Genomic DNA, 6,870 nt, shown 5'->3' with positions numbered 1-6,870 from the left:
TGTTGTGCCCTGGCTAGACCTTACCTGGAGTATTGTGTCCAGTTTTGGATCCCTCACTTCAAGAAAGATGTGGACAAATTAGAAAGACTCCTTCAGAGAGTGACAAAAATGATCGGGATGGGAGGGGCAGAGGCTGCTGGGGGTGACTTTGTCCCTGACCTGGCCTCAGATAGAAAACTAGCAGAAGGCAGGGCAGGGTAGCACCTTAGAAACTAACTGTGTCCTGCTCCTGCCTTTGCCTGCCTTCAACTAACATGGCTACTCTGCTATTCCAACTCCTCTACTCAAAAACTGTAAGAGTTGGCGATAGTCTTAAGAAAATACCGTCTCTAGTTCTTTTTCTCATTTTAAGTAGTTACTCAAATCAAGTACCCCAAGAACAAGCACAAACTTCAGCAGCAACAACATAACTTCAACCAAGGGAAGGACTCTGTATCATCACTCCCTTCCCAAAATGTTCCTTAGTTCACCTGGACTGCCAGAAATTGGATACAGATAGAAACAGCTGCAGAAGTAGGGTGCACATACATACCTGTAAGGCCATCTGATTTGCCAATGTCTGGTCGTCTTCTTTCACTGCCTCCATCCATCCACCTTCCAGGATTCCAATGTGGAAAACCTGCAGGTGTACTGAAAAACATCTAGGGCAAGTCCAGGGATTGAACTGATGACCTCCAATAAGCATGGAGGTTTACAGCTTGTGCTTTCTAACTGGGAGCTATCATAGACTTCCGTTTTTTCTTTGGATTGGGTATGGAGAGGGACAGACAACACACCCATGGTTTACTAGTGGGCAGTAGACTACTGATGATCATCTTGGATTCTGTCCCTGGCTTTAGGAGATGAGTATGGTTTTTAGTGATCAGTGAGAAGATAACCCTAACCCATTTGTTCTCTGGGAAAGGGAGTGTGGAGCAGTGGAGAAGTCTGGGAATTGCGAAGTTGGAGATTTAGGTTCTCTGTTTGTAGTGACTTTTGCATGGGCTTCTCCAGGTGGTAGAAAAGGAGTATTCATCAGCTCTTTGTGGACTGCCTTCTGGATTGGGATTCTTGGTGGTAACAACTGATAATAAGAGTCAGAGGTGCAGAAGGCAGCTTCACAAAGCACAATTCCAAGAGATCAGTTTAGACTAACTGTGCAATTCTTAGGTATTTTGGAAGTCTGTAGCAGGGGGGCCAGATTAAGTGGGCCTGTCTTTTTGCAGCTATACATTTTTGTGTAGTCAGGTAGAGGTTTTTCATCATTATTCCTTTCCTTTTTCATGTCCTTGTGACAAAGTATTTAGCAGAATTCACAGATTTGTTGGAATCTGAGAGGGCCATGCCATGAGTGCTTTGAACTTACCATCTTTGTGCTGTCAACTGTGTACCTTAACACCCACACCCCCCCAGCCCTCTTCATCATTATTGACTAAGGGTGACATTTTTAAAGAGCCCAAATCAAATTTTAAAAAGGAGACACACTAGAATGAGAATGCAATTTAAGTTTTCAAAATGCTGAAAAGTTTTGGAAAATCATAGGTTTTATCTCTATGTAAACTAATGGCTTAAAGATGAAAGCTCCCACATTTCATTATCACCTATCTCAGGGGCGGGCAAAATGCGGCCTGGGGGCCACATGCGGCCTGCCAGGCCATTGTATCTGGCCCACAAGGCCCCTAAAAATTTAGAAAATTAATATTTATCTGCCCCGGTTGCCTGTCATGTGGCCCTTGGTGGCTTGCCAAAACTCAATAAGCGGCCCTCAGCCTGAAATAATTGCCTGCCCCTGACCTACCTGAATCCATGTTTCCTTTCTGTCTAAGGCAAAATAGATGCTCGTTGGCACACAGTGAAGGCTGATGACACCTGCAGGTGATGACACTGACGAGCATTGACATGTCAATGTTTAAACTCAGACAAGTTGGTAGCATCTGACTTAGGACAGTAAAAATATATATGTATTGTCTTTTCTGAAGAACATCTGCTGAGCAGAGTAAAATTATTTTCTGTAGTTGCTGTGATATTGAACTGCTGTGATTATTCTTTTCTTTGTGATTAGCAAAGGATAAAAGAGGTATTGGTCCTTGGTAGTACTGACTAGACATGTGGGCTAAGAAGAGTAGAAGTCTCCCTGTTGAAAGGATGAATAAGTTATTTTTCTGTTCCTTTCCCTCCTCCTCCTTCACCTTGGAGAGTGGGGAATCATAAAGATAAGAATGAAACAGATATATTGTCAAAGCTGTCCATAGGGGTCATGTTAGAGAGCCTAAGGAACCTATTACTCTTTAAGATTATGGCTCCATTTCTGGCGCTGTGAGGAAGGTAGGTAGGTATTAGCAGTTGTATTAAGCAGTAGTACAACAGGACTCAGCAAACCAGTTTTAGGAGTCCTACTGCAGAGAAGAATGCCCTTCATAAGAAATAAAACTCCAGGAAAGGAATTTGAATAGTTTTGCTTCAGTGACCTGGCACAAGTATTACCCAGAATAATGGCTTGTATTGATGGGATTGCTGTGTTTCTTCCCTTCAGCTCTGCTGGATGGTGGTCTTTTTGCTCTGCTTTCTGCGAAGGGATTTGCTTTTCTTTTACATGTTTATCGTCTTCATGCTTACAGAACTAAAAGGAACCATTTCACTTGTGAGTTAACTATCACAGTAAGAGGTAATGTAGAAACCCTGAATCTCCACCTCTGGGCTACCTGTGTACTTGGATTGTCTGGGACTTGACCAGCCCCTAGTGGAAGGGAAAGCACCTTTACTGCAGCCCTATGTTGCTCATGTATAGCCGAGACTAGGCAAAGTGCAACATGCTCCATCTTGTATGTTTCAGGACCTCTCTTACATTAGAGTTTGAAGGAGGTCTAATGTAAGAGATCCTGCCTCTCAGGATTCAGGTTTTTTAAATTAATTTTTGTTTGTTGTTTGGTTTCCTAATATTAAATGGTCAGAAACCTAACTGGAATGCCACTGTTATCCCATTTCCTTTTCTTGTTCTCACTTTTTTGTGGTTGGTGCATTTACATATCATATACCTACTAAGGTTTTATTCTTTATCTGTGATGGCACTGACATGAAAAGCAACTAAATACAAAATTCCATAATTCTGTCCTATGTGAAGCACCAGCTTTAATGCAGAACAGTGATTGTATTACAAGTCTGATGTGCCCTCAGTACCACTATGATATGTGGAATAATGGAGACAGCCGACTATTTGAAAGTTCACTTCATGAAAATTGGTTTTTTGCCTTTTTTTATTTGCAATGCGCCTTATTCGTATTTATGGCCACACGGATTATCATCCTTCTTAAATGGCCTTATTTGATAAAGAGTTAGCATTTCACAGCATGGAATCTGGTATGGACTTCAGTGCATTATCCTGAATTCAATTAACTAGCTTTGGCTTCATTTGCCCTGTAAATCTCATAAATATCTCTAAATTATTAATTTGTTTTCTCTGAACAGTAGTGACTGCTTGTAAATATGACTGTTACATACTCAGTACTTGCAAGGTACCTGGTATTTATAATAAACATTGTTTTGTTTTTCTTTATTGAGTAGCAACTCCATTATTAATGCTGTGGTCACTTTTTCAGCTGAAGTGGAATTTATATCCCTTTGACAGGCACAGGGAAAAAAAACCCACCAGTGATAACCTAAATCTCACTGTTTACTTTTCAGGTAGATAGACTGTTTGAGAGACTTCTGCACTATATGGATCTGATTTTAAAATGACTCTAAAAGGTATAAGGATGGTGCCTAACATTTTCTGTTATTCCATATAAAATTACTGTTCCCCCCCCTTCTTCTCTCTCCCTACACAAAATTGTTACTTTGAAGTAAAATTGTCAGGAACCCAGGAAATAGTTAAGGCTGCATGTCTCAACAAACTACCAAAGCCACCTCTTTGCCTGGAGAGAATCACAAACACTATACGGTGGTTTTACAGCTTCTGTCTCAGGTCAGTACGTATCTATTGCCATGTGCAGTGGAGGTGCATAGGGAGTGCATGTGCACCTCCTGAGAGCACCGGTGTACCCCCTGACAGGCTGCGCTCCCTGCTTAGGCAATGGGCAGGGGGAGCAGATGGGAGCACTGGCCAGGGAGTAGGAGCGCTGGATGAAGTGCTGTGGCCACTTCTGGGAGTGCCGTGGCCACTTCCAGGAGCTCCGAGGCTGCTTCCTGGTCAGCATGATTGGCTGTGGGGGGACCCCCGGTTGCTGACTGGTCGCTGAGGGGACATGTACCCCCCCCCCCGACTAAAATGGCACCAGTTGCCCATGCCCATGTGCTGTTTGGTCACCATCTTAATTGTTTCTTTTTTTATGTACTCTAACTTCATGATCAGGACACATGAAGGTTGTATGTGTAGATACCCACATGTCTATTGACACCTGGACCATGGGTGTCCACACAGTCACAAAACTCAATGCCATAACATATTCAGCTTCTCTTAGGAGATGCTCTCATGGATGTATGGTCCCAGTATATGGCGGTATTGAGCCAGAGTAAACACTGGGCATTGATTGCCTGCATCATGCTATTCAGAAATAGGTAAAATTATTGTATGTCAAACTATAAAGAACAGCATAGGTAATATGATCATTATTTGGTTAAGATTCTGGCATTCAAGATTTTTCTGAGAACTGAAATGTAGGGCTGTGCGAAATTTCAGCAGCCATTTCTTTTCAGAGGTGTTTCAGGGCCCGAAATACAGAAACTGGATTGAAACAAGGTTCCAAAACATCTTCAAAATGAAATGAGGCATCCAAAATGTTTCGGAAATGTTTTGGAAAATGTCAGTGTTTCAGAGCGAGGCTTGCAGGGAAACAGCTGTATGCTGCTGCCCTGCTATGCAACTTGGCTCCGCAGGAAGCAGACATCTGTACTAGAGGTCTCCTTGACCCTACTGCCTGCCCCCTGCTGCCTCAGCAATGTGGGGCTGCATGAGGCGTGCAGTGGTGGTGAGGAGACCCCAGTGCAGATCTCTGCTCCCTGCAGAGCCAGGTCGTGCGGCAGGGACCAGCAGGCTTACTCGCTGCTCTGTGCTGCTTCCCTGCTCCACAACCCAGCGTAACAGGGAGCAGAGATCTGTGTGGGGGGTCTACACGGAGACGGAGCCTACACGGAGGGAGCAGCCCTCCCCCACCCCTCAACAAGCCACCCACGGTCCCGTCCTGCTCCCCACTGGGGCCCTGCATCCCCCGGCCCTGCAGCCCTGCCTGGTTGGGTAGTAGGGTGGTGTGAAGCTTGCAGCCCGTCCCATACAGATTCGGAGGAGATTCAGCAAAGCCAATTCTCCCAAACAGATTTGGCCAAAATGAAACAGGACGGTGATCCAGTGTACCGAAATGAATCACTGTCCTCTGAAATGGCCGAATCCAAAACTGAATCAAAACACAGCCATTTTGCACAACCCTAAGAAATGCTCCTCTTGTTAGGGATGGTTAGTCACAGTAACTGGCACTGAAGTGCTGGGTTTTGTTGTGTGGGAATGTCCTTTAATAAAAGTTGCTGTTTTTCACTGATGCAAAACTTTTGCATCTATACTTTCACCCTGAAGGGAATAAGAACACATACATTTTGGGGTTGAGAGGGTAAATACCATTAATGTGGTGTTAGCATGTCATACTCTTGTCAGTTATATTTTTTTGGTGAAAGGAAAGGAGGAGGCATAGCCTTGATTTACTTCTCTTGCTATGTGACTATTCTTTTGTTGCATATAACTGGTCTTTAAAAAGCATTTTCATACCTGGGGGAAGCTGAGACAATAGAAGAATCCCAGCAATTGAGCAAATAGGGAAGTAAATGGCAGATGAAATTCAGAGTAGATAAGTGTAAAATGATGTACCTAAGCAAAAATAATCCAAACTATACCTATTCTGGGCTCTACATTAGCTGCTATCACACAGGCAAGCAATCTGGGAGTCATTGTAGACAGTTTGCTAAAAACAACTCAGTGCTCAGCTGTCATCAAAGACAAACATAATGCTAGGGGCTACTGAGGAGGAAATTCTTTGGAAAGTATCATTATGCCCTTTAAACACAGAAACCTACGAACAAATATTCCAATGAAGCTCTGCAGCTGGGAGATGTTGTACTGGTGGCAGGCCACAGAACTTGTCACAAGGGATTCATGGGCACAGAAGGTGGTCTACATGAGAGGTAATATATAATTTGACCTGCACTATCTTTTGAGCAGACATCACAGAACTTGGGAGGGAGCTTTGTAGACATCCACATCTTTCTCCCTCAGTTCCACATTTTTGGTCCCCCTCTCACATGTGCATACAGTACTTCATGAAGGGTTTTCTGCTGGGGTCAGGGAAGGAGCATGGAGAAGGGCCAAAAATTAAGTTTTTCTGCCTCCTTTCTGTGTAGGAAGAGCCACGACGGAGCATGAATACTGAATCCACAATATAATGCTATTAAATATTAGGCCCAGATAGTCAGTTTATTTGAATCAGTGACAGTGAAAGAATGCCAATATACAGCAGTTGAAGCTGTGGCTTATTACTTAAAATAAAAAGCTCGACCTCAATGACCTTCAGTTTTTGCTTTGTCAGCATGAACTGTAGCTTCCTTTTTGAAAGCTTCTTAAGAGGGTGCTGACCAATTTTCTAATTTGGTTTGGTTTTAATCTTCCTTCTGTCGTATCAGAGGTTGTGGACAATGGCTGTAGAGCAACCTTCATTAACACAGCTTAGTTGAAGGAGCTTCTCCTGACCCTTAGATATCAGAAATTATCACCTGTCCTGAAAATTTATAGCATGTCCTTGGTTTGTGGCTACTGTGACTTACAACTGGAGTATTTATAGCTATTGTAGTGGTTTGACAAACAGGTTCAGCCAAAGAAGAGACCACAGTAGAGTAGATTAATAGCAGGGAGCC

The sequence above is a fragment of the Gavialis gangeticus genome, unplaced genomic scaffold (assembly GCF_001723915.1).
Source record: "Gavialis gangeticus isolate Ggan-Ray unplaced genomic scaffold, GavGan_comp1, whole genome shotgun sequence".
NCBI lineage: Eukaryota > Metazoa > Chordata > Crocodylia > Gavialidae > Gavialis > Gavialis gangeticus.
Note: the sequence above shows the minus strand (reverse complement) of the source record.